The sequence below is a fragment of the Rhinoderma darwinii genome, assembly GCF_050947455.1.
Source record: "Rhinoderma darwinii isolate aRhiDar2 chromosome 11 unlocalized genomic scaffold, aRhiDar2.hap1 SUPER_11_unloc_5, whole genome shotgun sequence".
Taxonomy (NCBI): domain Eukaryota; kingdom Metazoa; phylum Chordata; class Amphibia; order Anura; family Rhinodermatidae; genus Rhinoderma; species Rhinoderma darwinii.
Window position 1 is genome coordinate 237,913 of NW_027461857.1, and position 15,243 is coordinate 253,155.

The window sequence follows — 15,243 nt, forward strand, 5'->3', positions numbered from 1 at the left end:
AATATGCAGTCAGTGTTTTACCCTCCCAGCCTGTTTGCTTTTAAGGTTTTGTTCATGTGGAGTTTTTTGTAGGCAAAAAATTCTGCCTGGAAAAATCAGCTCCGCCTTTTCTTAAGTGGTTTTTTACCACACGCGTTTTTTGACACGGTTTTTGATGCGTTTTCCTACGTGGTTCTTTATGCCCATTTTAAAGCGTTATTTTTATCTCCTTCTTCAACAAGCAAAGGAAAAAAAAAAACGCAAGCATTTTTTTTTTTGTGCCTAAAAACGCTTAAAAAACGGTCGCGGCCGTTCACAGCATTTTTCCGTCTCTCATTGATTTCAATAGGGTTTTTTGAGGCGGAAAACGAATCTAGAAAGGTCATATCACATACGTAGTGGAACCATTATACCCGAATGTTTGCTCCTTCTTTAGTAGCGTACAACTCAAGTGCCAACTTCCATTACATGATAGTGTCTCAACAGGACTCTTTCTACAATAGATCTGGGGTCGGCCAGTGAATACTTTTTCTCTATGTTCAGCTTAACAACAATACCAATGATGATGATGATGATGATGATATCCCTGCTTCTTTTCTATAGTAGTCTCAGTACATGTGTTAATATGATATCATTGATAAATGAATAATGAATTGAGTATTTCTCTAGCTGTGACCATCTCATGACTATCACCACATATGGAGCATCCTGCGCACTGACAATTACTAAGCCTCTCCATATTTCTCAGCATTTTCTGCTCCTTTACCCTGCGATCATATAGTCAGAAGTAACATATAAGTTCTCTCCTCACTGTTCAGACGTCATGGGTTTTCTGCTAGGATGGACACACCAGTATTTACAATGTGTCTCTTCTTCTAGATGTTTGTAGGAATCTTCTTGTAGCCAGGATCTCCTTATCTGTGCTGGTTGGTGTCTTCTACATGTTGAAGGTGGTCATCTTCTAGGTATAGGCAGGAATCTTCTAGCTGCTAACTGGGGTCTACGTGTTGTCAGGACTCTTTAAAATCTCAAAGACTGGGATAAAGATCTCCTGAAAAAAAAACAAGAAAATATTTTGAGACAAAAAACGACAAATATATAACCTACAAAGAAATTGATGCTACCAAAAAAAAGTGTAGAAAATGGAAAAAATCTTTATTGGAATAACAATGAAAAGCGACATGTCAATGCAATGAAATGAAAAAGACTCCACAAGACTCTACAGAAGAAAAGGACAGCTCATTGTGTGACTCACAAAGAAAATAATAATTAGATAAGACCCCATGGCTGCACAGACCTGCGTAATGTAGGTCATATAGAAATACCAAATGGTATGGAATAAACAACTATACAGTGCAAAAAAGCAGCCAGCGCATAAGTAAGAGCAAAAATGAATCAACTATTAACCAAGTATGGAGGGATATAACATACCCATAATAAGGTTGTTCAGGAGCACCAACACAGGGAGTGCCCACCCAGACGCACGTTTCAGCGCTAAATGTCTTCATCAGGGGGTGGCGCTGATAGTACACACACAGTATTTAAATGAACGCTAGCCAATGGTGCTTAAAGATATCCAGGTGATATATATATATCTATATATATATGCCCATAAATCAGATAAGTGCACTCACTGTTTACTATTGGTGGCAATATGTGGTCGAGTACATGGCCGGACTCCAGAAACGGCAACAACGAGACACTGGGGCGGAAACACATCAGCGCGTCACCTGACGCGGTCACGTGTGTCAGCAACCCAGCGTGTCATGGGTGACGAATCGGAGGCCGGTCAATCACAACCAATCAGAATGCAGCCAGTGACTGAAGGCATGAAAAGCATTAAGAAGGATATTAACCCTGTACGGGCAGTCCAATAGTGATACACTTCATGTCTGCAAGTCTAAACCCAAAATACAGAGAGACAAGATAGTTATACAGATATATTGCACATGTATCATACAAATACATATAAATATATGGACACAAAGTGATGTGTGATGAAGAGTGTCAACGTGTAGGGAGTAATCAAGTGTGGAAGATTATTATCAATTATAATGTGTGAAAAAAGACCAATATATACGTGCCAAAAGGAACAATCCAGTGCACGACCTGAACATAGTAGGGAAGTGACAGGTAAGAAATGATATTAAACACAATAAAGTGTTGTTTATATAGAACATGTGTAAGTAAAAGAGTGAAAAGGTAATAAATGTATGGTGACAAAATAAAAGAAATAAAAAACGAAAAATAAAATTGTGTGAATAGGCGTGTGCGATGAGAAAAGAAGAAAAAAACAACGTGTGTATTATGCATTAAAAAATAAAATGGACTACAAGTGCCAGCACAAAGCAGATTTTAGTTACATGTCGCTATATCTAATACAACAAGCCTCAAAGGTGCAGAATATAATATGCAGTGATCTGCAGACAGAGCCCGCTTTTCTATTGTCTGTGAAGATCATCAGAAGTAGGAAATCATTGTTGAGGATGAAGATCATGACAACCCGAAAATGGCACAGGTGACATAGTCAACACAGGCAGCGTAAAGCATATATCTAATCTGTATACATAAAGAAATGTAGATTAAAATAAGAACATAAAATCCAAAATACCCGACTACAAGCTTTGGTAGCACTCAGAGAAATGCAGCAACACCAATGTTCTCATTGACACCCCTTGGTTGTGTTGTCTTAAGCCAGGGGCGTAGCTAGGGGGGGGGGGCAGGCGGGACATTTGCCCCGGGCGCAAGGGAAGGGGGGGCGCCGAAGAGCAGCTGATCGCTGCTGACAGGCGCCCCGTATGTAGGACACCTGCAGCAGCTTAGGAAGAGCCAGGAAATATAGGGCGTTCTGACTAGGGTCTGTGACAGCCATGGAGTGGACCAGTCCAGTCACCTGACCTCACGTCAGTGACATGAGGTCAGATGAACTCAGGTCAGGGGACAGGTCCACTCCCGTGCTGCAGCCTTCCAGCATCTGCCTCCACTCTGTGATCTGTGCTCTGACGAGAAGCAGAGAGGAAGCTCCGCCCACAGCCCGTCCTCACCTGTTAGCATGGAGACATGGTGAGTGAGTGTGTGTATGTCTGTCTGTCTGTCTGTCTGTCTGTGTGTGTCTCTGTCTGTCTGTGTGTGTCTCTGTCTGTCTGTCTGTCTGTCTGTGTCTCTGTCTGTGTGTGTCTCTGTCTGTCTGTGTGTGTCTCTGTCTGTCTGTGTCTCTGCATGTGTTTGTCTCTTATATCTACTACATTATCTGTACTGTGTAGTAGAGCTGAGATTGTAATTTAGCACAATGTGTTATCTGTGATTTTACATAAGACTGCAGGGGACACAACTACATTATCAGTACTCAGAGAGTTATCAGTGTGCTATCCAGTGGCGTAACTATCGCCGTAGCAGCAGTAGCGGTTGCTACGGTGCCCGCGGCATGAGGGGGCCCGTGTCGCCCGCCGGCACGGCCCCCCCCCATGGCCGGAGGCTCCGCTAGCAGCCGCTATGGCTGCTACAGCGGGGCGCCACTGAACACTACAGCAGAGCAGGGAGGTATCTCCCCGCTCTGCCATTAAACAAAAGACATGTATCCCCTATCCACAGGACAGGGGATACATGTGTGATCGCTGGCAGCGATAGGGAGAACGGGGGACTGAAAGTCGTCCCCCCAATGTTCTCCATCACAAACCTCGGACTTCCGGGGTCTGTGTCGGCAGCTCCGTAGAAATGAATGGAGCGCCGGTCCCGCTTGTACGCATGCGTGACCAGCGCTCCTTTCATTTTAATTGAGCTGCGCAGACACCGGAAGTCCGAGGTTAGTCATGGAGAACATTGGGGGGGGGGTGACTTTCAGTCCCCCGTTCTCCCTATCGCTGCCAGCGATCACATATGTATCCCCAGTCCTATGGAGAGGGGATACATGTCTTTTGTAGGACACACTGTAGGTCGGATTTTTTTGGGAGAAGGGGCTGTATGGCGTTCCCTACAGGGGGGGGGGGCAGTATGGCGTTCTCTACAAGGTGGGCTGTATTGCGTTAGCGCCAAACAGCCCCCCCTGTAGATAACGCCATACAGCCCCCCCCCCTGCAGGGAACACCCAACAGCCCCCCCTGCAGGGAACACCATACAGCCCCCCCTGTAGAGAACGCCATACAGCCCCCCTGTAGAGAACGCCATACAGCCCCCCCTGCAGGGAACGCCATACTGCCCCCCCCCCTGTAGAGAACGCCGTACAGCCTCCCCCTGCAGGGAACGTCGTACAGCCCCCCCCCTATAGGGAACGCCGTACAGCCCCCCCTATAGGGAACGCCATACAGCCCCCCCTGTAGATAACGCCATACAGCCCCCTTTGTAGATATCTACAGGGGGGGCTATAAAAAAGGCACTATCTAGAAGGGGGGGCTGTGTGTGACACCCAGGGGAGGGGGGCCCCAGTCAAAAGTTTGCTATGGGGCCCAGTCTTTCCTAGTTACGCCCTTGGTGCTATCTGTAGTGTTATATCTACTACATTATCTGTACTGTGTAGCAGAGCTGAGATTGTAATTTAGCACAATCTGTTATCTGTGGAGTTACATAGGACTGCAGGGGACACAACTACATTATCAGTACTCAGAGAGTTATCACTGTGTTATCTGTGGTGTTACATAGGACTGCAGCTAACATCTACTACATTATCTGTAGTTAGAGAGTTATCACTGTGTTATCTGTGGTGTTACATAGGACTGCAGGTAACACTACTATATTATCTGTAATCAGAGAGTTATCACTGTGTTATCTGCGGTGTTACATAGGACTGCAGTTAACACTACTACATTATGTGTAATCAGAGAGTTATCACTGTGTTATCTGTGGTGTTACATAGGACTGCAGGTAACACTACTATATTTTCTGTACTCAGAGAGTTATCACTGTGTTATCTGTGGTGTTACATAGGACTGCAGGTAACACTACTATATTATCTGTAATCAGAGAGTTATCACTGTGTTATCTGTGGTGTTACATAGGACTGCAGGTAACATCTAGTACATTATCTGTACTCAGAGTTATCACTGTGTTATCTGTGGTGTTACATAGGACTGCAGGTAACACTACTATATTATCTGTACTCAGAGAGTTATCACTGTGTTATCTGTGGTGTTACATAGGACTGCAGGTAACACTACTATATTATCTGTAATCAGAGAGTTATCACTGTGTTATCTGTGGTGTTACATAGGACTGCAGTTAACACTACTACATTATCTGTAATCAGAGAGTTATCACTGTGTTATCTGTGGTGTTACATAGGACTGCAGGTAACACTGCTACATTATCTATACTCAGAGAGTTATTACTGTGATATCTGTGGTGTTACATAGGACTGCAGGTAACACTACTATATTATCTGTACTCAGAGAGTTATCACTGTGTTATCTTTGGTGTTACATAGGACTGCAGGTAACTCTACTATATTATCTGTACTCAGAGAGATATCACTGTGTTATCTGTGGTGTTACATAGGACTGCAGGTAACACTACTATATTATCTGTAATCAGAGAGTTATCACTGTGTTATCTGTGGTGTTACATAGGACTGCAGTTAACACTACTATATTATCTGTACTTCAGGAACAAGGGGGTTGGATCCAGCGCTGTAGATGCGATGTCTGTTAAAACGGGAATCTGTTCCCAAGTTTTATTTTGTCTTGGTTAAAAACGTAGCATGTGAGCTACGTGTAGTAGTTGAAGTGACAAGTGGGTATCGTCCAAAAACAGAGGGAAGAAGAAAGATAGGCGGTAGCCTACGCGTTTCAGACCTTCTCTAGGTCCTTAGTCATGGCTTATGATAAGTCTGACTGTGCAGTCTTCTACTTTTTATAACCAGTCTGTCTTGTGTGTAATTAGTTGATTGCGGTTCAGAGCCGAAAGAACAGGGAGGAGCCCCGTGGAACGCAATCTTCCATTCAATCTCCTGGAAGAGATGTCCAAATTCTATTGATGGATAAGGTATTACTTTCTTTGCGTCAAAAACCCCATATCAGAAAAAACGATCTGTGTATTTAGTAATATCTGATGTTTCTTTTTTTCTTTTTTGTAGGTTCCAACAAAAATAGAAAGAAGTTCGGAAGATTTCATTAGATCGCTGTTCCTCTTCGGTAACTATGTTTAATATACACAATATTTATTAGAGATATTTATTTGTTATAATAGAAATATCCTATTGTAATGTCCTCAGAGACGTAAATACGTCTAAAAGCTGGCTTAAAAAGTGAAGAAACGCCTATTATTGACTTGAATGAAAAAACAATGGATTGTGTGTAGATGTGAAAAAGACGTACATTTAAAATAACAGAAAAAAACACTGGTATTAGACTTCTTGATATACATTGGTTTTTAATTTTTCCGGGTTTTCTTTATAGTTAGTTTACTTTTTTAGCTGTTTGGTAGTTTTTTCCCCCCCTTTGCGTTTTTTATATGGATTTTTGTGTGTGAATAGACGGCAATATCTCGAAATAACTACTGAAGCGAAAAATCTAGAAATATTCAGAACTTTTAAAGTTTCCGATGAAACTTATGAACCTCTTGTTGATTATATATATATGCAGATGTATTTATTAACAGCTTTTTTTTTTTTTTTTATAAAAATATATATAATTTCAAAGTGAACAAATAGAGGTTTTATTGGATATTGTAAAGGTAATCTTTTAAGTGGTTCCCAGTCCATATTATTTCTTTGGCATTTATAATTCATGACTTTTATTAATTAATATGATATATTATTTAAATATAGCATAAAAAGATTTTTTATTTATTTATTTATTTGTTTTTTATTTTTCATTTTTTTTGTTGTTTATTTATTTAGTGCCATGGTTTTTTTTATGTGTTGTATAGGACTATTATGAATGTATTCATGTTTATTATTTGCAACTGATCTAATTATTCAGATCAGATCTGTCTCCTTGAGTCAAATTTTTGATCCTGTCACTATATTCCTAGAGTCTATTTGACAATATTTAGTTGGCATAAATGTTAACTATGTTTTTAGAGCTGGATTGCCTGTTATAAATAAAATCGATGCAAAGTATGCTCATATGTGACACCAAAAAAGGCATTCACAAATTCAACTAACACTGATACACATCCCATTAAAAATTATATGAATTGTAACACCGACTCGGTCATATACATAATTGAATGCACATTATGTAACCTGAAATATATTGGATGTACAAACAGGAAATTTAAAATAAGAATCCTTGAACACCTTGGCTACATCCGTAATCCCAATATCCTCAACACATCAAATGTAGCAAAACACTTTATAACCCAACACAACAGAACAATTAACAGTTTTTCCTGCTATGCGATTGAAAAAATTTATAATCCAAAAAGAGGTGGTGATATTAAACATATAACACAAACAAGAGAAGCCTTCTGGATCTTCAGCCTTCAAACAACGGTCCCAAAAGGCTTAAATTTGAGAAAAGACCTTATGTTCCACTACTAAATGCAAAACGGTGACATCTTCGATTTTATTTATAACAGGCAATCCAGCTCTAAAAATATAGTTAACATTTATGCCAACTAAATATTGTCAAATAGACTCTAGGAATATAGTGACAGGATCAAAAATTTGACTCAAGGAGACAGATCTGATCTGAATAATTAGATCAGTTGCAAATAATAAACATGAATACATTCATAATAGTCCTATACAACACATAAAAAAAACCATGGCACTAAATAAATAAACAACAAAAAAAATGAAAAATAAAAAACAAATAAATAAATAAATAAAAAATCTTTTTATGCTATATTTAAATAATATATCATATTAATTAATAAAAGTCATGAATTATAAATGCCAAAGAAATAATATGGACTGGGAACCACTTAAAAGATTACCTTTACAATATCCAATAAAACCTCTATTTGTTCACTTTGAAATTATATATATTTTTATAAAAAAAAAAAAAAAAAAAAAAGCTGTTAATAAATACATCTGCATATATATATAATCAACAAGAGGTTCATAAGTTTCATCGGAAACTTTAAAAGTTCTGAATATTTCTAGATTTTTAGCTTCAGTAGTTATTTCGAGATATTGCCGTCTATTCACACACAAAAATCCATATAAAAAACGCAAAGGGGGGGAAAAAACTACCAAACAGCTAAAAAAGTAAACTAACTATAAAGAAAACCCGGAAAAATGAAAAACCAATGTATATCAAGAAGTCTAATACCAGTGTTTTTTTCTGTTATTTTAAATGTACGTCTTTTTCACATCTACACACAATCCATTGTTTTTTCATTCAAGTCAATAATAGGCGTTTCTTCACTTTTTAAGCCAGCTTTTAGACGTATTTACGTCTCTGAGGACATTACAATAGGATATTTCTATTATAACAAATAAATATCTCTAATAAATATTGTGTATATTAAACATAGTTACCGAAGAGGAACAGCGATCTAATGAAATCTTCCGAACTTCTTTCTATTTTTGTTGGAACCTACAAAAAAGAAAAAAAGAAACATCAGATATTACTAAATACACAGATCGTTTTTTCTGATATGGGGTTTTTGACGCAAAGAAAGTAATACCTTATCCATCAATAGAATTTGGACATCTCTTCCAGGAGATTGAATGGAAGATTGCGTTCCACGGGGCTCCTCCCTGTTCTTTCGGCTCTGAACCGCAATCAACTAATTACACACAAGACAGACTGGTTATAAAAAGTAGAAGACTGCACAGTCAGACTTATCATAAGCCATGACTAAGGACCTAGAGAAGGTCTGAAACGCGTAGGCTACCGCCTATCTTTCTTCTTCCCTCTGTTTTTGGACGATACCCACTTGTCACTTCAACTACTACACGTAGCTCACATGCTACGTTTTTAACCAAGACAAAATAAAACTTGGGAACAGATTCCCGTTTTAACAGACATCGCATCTACAGCGCTGGATCCAACCCCCTTGTTCCTGAAGTATTTATGGCGTGTGCCGACACGAGGATCCGTGTGCTGACTTTCTTGTGACAAGGTGAGCTGGAGGATTTTTTTCTACATTTTTTCTGTATATTATCTGTACTCAGAGAGATATTACTGTGTTATCTGTGGTGTTACATATGACTGCAGGTAACACTACTACATTATCTGTACTCAGAGAGTTATCACTGTGTTATCTGTGGTGTTACATAGGACTGCAGGTAACACTACTACATTATCTGTGCTGTGTACATATGTGCCTGTGTGGGTATATATGGGTCTGTTTGTGAATGTGTCTTTGTGCTTGTATATTTGTGTCTTTTATGTATTGGTATATGTTCCGGTCTGTGTAGTTATCTGCCGGTGTGTGTGTGTGCGTATATGTGTTTGTACGTCTATATATTTACCTGTATGTATATGTTCCTGTCTGTGTGTATGTATATGTGTCTGTACGTCTATATATTTACCTGTATGTATATATTCCAGATGTGTGTCTGTATATTTGCCTGTATGTCTAAATATCTATCTTTGTGTATGTACAGTATATATGTTCCAGCGTGTCCATATATGTGGTTCATTTTTGGTTTGTGTAGGGGGCGGCAATAGAGAGTCCCGCACAGGGCGCCATACAAGCGAAGGCCGGCCCTGGCTGCACCGACCCTAGTCAGAAGGAACTCCGCCGCCGCCTGCGCCGCATGACCTCCTCGGCTTCTCCGGTAAGTCACACCAGGCAGAGCGGAGAGTGGTAGCGGTAGGCTACTGCTCACCGGTCTGTTCACAGTGTGGCGCTAAGTACAAGGGGTGGGAGTGTGCCGCTATCTACAGGGGGCTGTGTGTGGCCTCTTTAATTTATTTTCTTTTAATTTATTTTTATGTTAATTACATTCTAGATCTACATCGCTTGTAAAATGTAGAAATGCTTTTATACTCGCGTTACATTAAAAAAATCGTGAAAAAAAATTACACCTTATTGATTGGTAGGGAAAGAAAACATGGCGAGGGGGAAGGAGATGTCGGGAAATAAGTTGGGGGGGGGGCGCCAATCTGAATCTTTGCCCCGGGTGCAGGAGAACCTAGCTACGCCTCTGCTTAAGCCTCCATATCCACTTGCATTCTGATTGCAAAAGCCTCTTTTTACATCTCGTCCTCGCATATCAGTATTGATGTGATCTATTCCCTTCACTCTCACAAGTCTAGAGTTACACGCATGATGTAGGTGAAAATGTTGTGGAATCGTCTTCAGCTGTTCCATATCCTCTACTGTTCTGGCATTTTCAATGTCTCTAACATGTTCTCTTACGCGAAAGCGCAATTCTCGGGTTCTCATGCCAATATACATTTTAGGGCAAGGGTAAGTTGCATGATAGATCACACCTGTAGTGCCACATGTAATTGCCCATGTGATCTTAACATTTTTCAACCCACTTGAGTCAACAAAACCTTGAGAGCGTTCAATATTAGGGCAACTAATACAGTCGCCGCAAGGGTTACAACCCCACTTAGGACCAATCTTTCCAAAACATTTACCCGGTTTTTCCACTGTTCGGTAACTGTGCACTATTGCGTCACGTAAAGAACGCGCTCTACATGCTGCAATAGCAAGATATTTGGTAGTACTTTCTGTAGAATTGGATCATTGAGGAGCATCGGCCAAAATTTGTTTGAGGTGTCCCTCATTTCTGACCAAATGATACGTGTTCGTAAATCTTACCTTAGGAGAAATTCCTTATGTTTAGTTACAGTTTGTAATAGCTGTGCACGAGGGGGAGCTGTGCACGTGGTCGTCAATAGGCTTTATTAACATTGCGGCGGCTGCAGCCCTGTTGAGCAAGTCTCCTTCTTAACTCAGTCGTGCGGTATTTGAAATCTTCATGAGTTGAACACATTTTCTTAACACGCAGTAATCGTCCAGTTTGTATAGCTTCGATGGTGTGGCGGGGATGTGAAGACGTGGCGTGAAAAAATGAGTTTGTTGATGTCTCTTTACGATGCAAATCTGTCTGGAGACAACCATTATGGTTCCTTTTAATTAGTATGTCCAAAAAAATCTATCTCAACGTGATTCCACTTGCATGTTAATTTAATGTTACGTGTATTATAGATAAATACACTGATGAATTCAATGAATTCATCCGAAGTCCCCTGCCAGATCATGAAGATGTCATCAGTGAACGGGCCCAGAAAAGGAGCTGGTTCATTGATATCTCATGATCTGGCAGGAATAGGTCCCTCTCCCACAGCCCCAGGAACAGGTTGGCATATGAGGGTGTACAGGCTGCCCCCATTGCCGTGCCCTGGAGTTGCAGGTAGAAGGACCCATTGAACGTGAAAAAATTGTGTTTGAGAACAAAGTCCGATAGGGTTAGCAACAACTCTGAAAAGTTTTCCCATATTGCTCATATGCAAAAAGGTGGCCACTGCATGCAACCCATCCGAATGCTGGATGCCGATATATAGTGACTCAATGTCACAAGTTACCAAAATATGTCTGTCATCTAAATGAATCTCTTCAATTTTCAACAACAAATCTGCAGAGTCGCACAGATACGAAGGTAGACATTCCACTAATGGTTTTAAATGGTGGTCGACCCATCTGCACACCTTCTGAGTTAACCCCCCCGGTACACAATATAATTGGCCTACCTGGAAAGTCCTTATGAATTTTGGGTAGTAGAAAAGGCGTCTGTATCGTTGGCTCAGTCACAATCAGTGCCTCCATTAGGGACTTGGAGAGGACTCCGGGATCCATACCATCTTGTAGAATGTGGATCATCTTTGCTCTAAAGGATAATAAAGAATTGTATGTTCTACAACAAGTGGAGTTTTTTTTATTTAGTTTTTTTTTAATTGATGTATTTTTTATTTTTCCAAACATTACAAACAAGCGAACAACAATTCAACAAAATGTCCCATGGCAATAGCATCTCTGAACACTTATATCATTATTTTGCATATTATATAATCTACAATTTGTATAAATTACTTCAAATGATCCTAGTTGGAGCGAGGACAGAATTAGAGATTTTACCCCAAAGACAAATTGAAAAAGTGTCAATATTCATAGGAAATGAAACACACTAAATAAACCATAAAGAAGGGGGAAGGGAAGTATAGGGGGGAGGGGGAAGAGGATGGACACGTGTATCCCCATCGTTACCGCGATTCAATACAGATATTTAAGGAATCAGATCATGATTGGTGTCACGCCAGACAGCTGATGTTCCAGATACCAAGTTGTGGAGCCAAAGCATGCAATCAGTTTTTGTTTTACATGAAGTGGTAAGAGAGGTATAAAGTTCTCCCACAACTCAAAAAAGGCTTCAGTTTTGTGCTCTTTTCGATGGGAGGATTCCACCCAATCCATTCGGAAAAGATAAGATATATTTTCTAGGGAAATACGATGTGTGAGGTGTATTATTTATCCAAACCTGGAGAATGGCCTTCCTAGCAGCCGCAGAGACATAGTATAACAGTTGTTTGTGATGTTTCGGGATAAAGAGCATGGAAGGTGGCAGTATCCCAAAGAGACCCCACTTTTGGGTTGAGGGGCATGGTATGGACAGGGTGTTCGACACAAAATATTGTATCTTTCGCCAAAAGTCAACAATAGTTGGGCATAACCAGAGACAATGTAATTGCGGTTCTCCACACTTTAAACACGAATGGTCAGAGGAGTTACCCATGAGAAAGCCCCTATAAGGGGACACGTCAGCCCTATGGGCTATTTTAAAAGACATCTCCCAGGACATGGCTGATGGGAGGTATTTGGCAGCCATAGTTACAGATGATAGGACATCGTCATGAGTTATTTGATCTAAGTGGTCAACCCAGTAAGATACGCCTGATCTCGATTTAGTGTAGTCCAATAGTTGTCTTAAAACGTTATAATAGGTAGTGATTAGTCTTTTTCGGCATTGATGAGATGGAGTTAAGTGACAGAAGAAGTCATCCCAGTCTTGATCTTGTAAGTGTCTAATGACTACAGGCCTGCAGGTAATAAAATGGGTGTTGGCCCAAAAAATCATATTGTATACGTAGTTCATTAAATGAGTATGGAGGACGAGTGAGCATGTTAGTTATCTGATTAATACATGTCAACCCCTCCCCCCCAACCCATCCACGAAAAAACACATGGGGGTTGGCATTTTGGAAGTCAAAGTTATGGACCCAAGGAAGAAGTAGGAAAAATCTAGGGTTTAAACCTAAGTGTTGTCTGACCTTGGTCCATGTCTTCCAGGAGGACATGACTAGGGGGTTAGCCCGTTCATCAGGTGATAGAGCCTTGTAGGGAGTGTGTAAGAGGCATGTTAAGGAAATGGGTTTTGAAAATTGTTGGTCCAATGTAGAATCAGAAAAGCAGGAGCTATCAGTTATCCAATCTCCAATCACTTGTAGTTGAGCTGCCATATTGTATAAGTGAATCTGTGGAAAATTAATCCCTCCATTTTCATGTTGTTGCTGCAATATGCATAGGCTCACTCTTGGTCTCTTTTGGTTCCAAATGTAGCCTCGAAAGAGAGTATTCAGCCGCCTAACGTCAACTGGTCTCATGTATATAGGCAAGGGTTGTAGTAAGTATAACAATTTAGGGAAGACAACCATTTTTAATAGATTAGCCCTACCTAAAAATGATAGAGTAAAGTGCCTCCAAGCCATGAGTTGGGATTTCAAATGTGCAATAATGGGATTAAGGTTTCGTTGATATAAATTTGATGGTTGTCTCGTGATGCGTACCCCCAAATAGGGAATGTAATCAGAGTTCCATTTAAATGCATGCTTCGAAGACGAGAGTGGCCTGGAGGGACCCTTAAGAATTAGGGCTTCTGATTTTTGTAGATTGATCTTGAAACCTGACAGGGCACCATAAATTGGGATATCCTGGAGGATTGGTTGTAAAGTAGAGGCAGGGTTAGATATGAAGAACAAAATATAATCTGCAAATGCCGATAGTTTAATTTGAGAATCTCCAATTTGTATGCCTTGAAAACATGCTAGGGACTGGAGATGACGTAGAAGTGGATCTAGGGACAAATTAAACAGTAACGGTGAGAGAGGGCATCCCTGACGCGTATCCCTGAAAATTGAGATAGGAGGTGAGTTAAGCCCATTGATGGTAAGGGATGTGGTAGAGCAGGCCTGTGAGCATGAAAGGAATGTTAGAAAGCGGTCTCCGAAGGCCCGGGACTGCAACACCGCTGTGAGAAATGGCCATGAAAAAGAGTCAAACGCCTTTTCCGCGTCAAGTTCCAGCAGCATGGTCACTGGGGAGGAGGGGTCTAGTGCAGACACCGTGGCTGCTACAGCCTGATGGATACCTTTAGTGGAATGGCTATTCCTTAAGAAACCCAGTTGGGTTGGGGCAATGATTGGTCCAAACATGGTTTGGAGGCGGTCGGCCAAAATCTTTGTTAGGAGCTTATAGTTTTGGTTTAAAAGGGAAATCGAGCGATATGAGGAAAGGAGGGTTGGATCCCTGTCAGGTTTGGGAAGCAATATGGTCCTGGACTCATGAAAGTTAGGCAGGTCAATCTCCCCACTAAATATGGCTTGTAAGGTCCTCGTCAATGTCGGTGTAATATCTGGCAAAAGTTTGTAGTATTCAGCCGATAGGCCGTCAGGACCCAGCGTTTTATTATTGTGTAGCTTAGAGATTGCTAAAGCAACCTCCGCCTCCGTGATATCACTATTTATAAAGTGGAGTTTTTTTAATTGGCGATTTGCTTCATAAATATACATCTGGCGTGGCCAAAATACCACATTTCTGCCTTTATCGGCAGGTTTTACTACCACATCATGCCATGATATAATCCTCTCCAAGCTCTCTCTCTGTCTCTCTCTGTCTCTCTCTCTGTCTCTCTCTCTGTCTATCTCTCTCTGTCTGTCTCTCTCTCTGTCTCTCTCTCTGTCTCTCTGTCTGTCTCTCTGTCTGTCTCTCTCTCTGTCTCTCTCTCTGTCTCTCTCTCTGTCTCTCTCTCTGTCTCTCTCTCTGTCTCTCTCTGTCTCTCTCTCTGTCTCTCTCTGTCTCTCTCTCTGTCTCTCTCTGTCTCTCTCTCTCTCTCTGAACTCGTCAGATTGTCATTCTTAATTTTCCTTGGAATGTTTTGCTAATCTTCAGAGACTAATTTGACAAAAAGATCTACTGCGGGGCAAATAGACAACGGGGGGGATTTTGTAGATTTGGTTCTAATACAGATATGAATCTTACCTTCTGATATTCCCTCTTCTTGGTGAAAGAGTTTCTCAAATATTTGCAATGTTTCTCGTTCCTCAACTGTCACAAATAAATCGTCTTCCTCTTTAAAATACCATTTCT

The 15,243-nt window shown here is 40.6% G+C and overlaps 1 long non-coding RNA gene across 1 annotated transcript; it reads right to left on the reverse strand.

Moving 5' to 3' along the window:
* Positions 1-292: 292 nt before the first annotated feature.
* Positions 293-15,220, reverse strand: LOC142698075 (uncharacterized). Its single transcript, XR_012865668.1, has 4 exons — positions 15,136-15,220; positions 11,574-11,710; positions 10,642-10,930; positions 293-1,030 (listed from the first exon to the last, which is right to left on the reverse strand). It is a non-coding gene; the product is annotated as an uncharacterized LOC142698075 (long non-coding RNA).
* Positions 15,221-15,243: the final 23 nt, after the last annotated feature.